The following is a 601-nucleotide window of genomic DNA, read 5'->3' as shown; positions in this document are numbered from 1 at the left end:
GTGCGTGCGTGCGTGCGTGCGTGCGTGCGTGCGTGCGTGCGTGCGTGCGTGCGTGCGTGCGTGCGTGTGTGCGCGTGTATGTGTGATTGTGTTGATGTGTGTGATCAGTTCTGTTGAAACCTGATTCCATATGTTTGATATATGCCTAACACCATTTCCGTTTCACGGAGTTGTACAGAACCTACAACAAATTGATAAAACATAATCTCTTGCAAAAGAGATTGTACCGTTCCTTACAGACATCTAGAGATTTGCAGTTCGGGGAAGTGCAATGAACCTATTACAGAAATTTTGCAGTTTTGTCAGTAACGATGAGGTCCTGTTAGGTTAGAATTTCTGCAGAGGTTGATGGAGTTGGGGGAAGAAAAGAAAAGAAAAGTAATAGAAGAGATGCGTGGGTGTGTGATATGATTGGAGTTCAGTGTTCGTAACGAAACAGGAACCAATGAGGATGTTACCACTGCACATATGCAGTGGTAACGTTTTGATAGAAGTAACAGAAACACACGGCGTTTCGAAGAGTTAGGGCAGCACGCATCGTTAAAATGGCTCTTCCCACGAACACAAATTAAATGTTATATATATATATATATATATATAT

This window comes from Octopus bimaculoides, chromosome 25 (assembly GCF_001194135.2).
Source record: "Octopus bimaculoides isolate UCB-OBI-ISO-001 chromosome 25, ASM119413v2, whole genome shotgun sequence".
NCBI classification, from domain to species: Eukaryota; Metazoa; Mollusca; class Cephalopoda; order Octopoda; family Octopodidae; genus Octopus; species Octopus bimaculoides.
The sequence above is the reverse complement of the archived record's forward strand: the minus strand, read 5'-3'. Positions refer to the sequence as shown.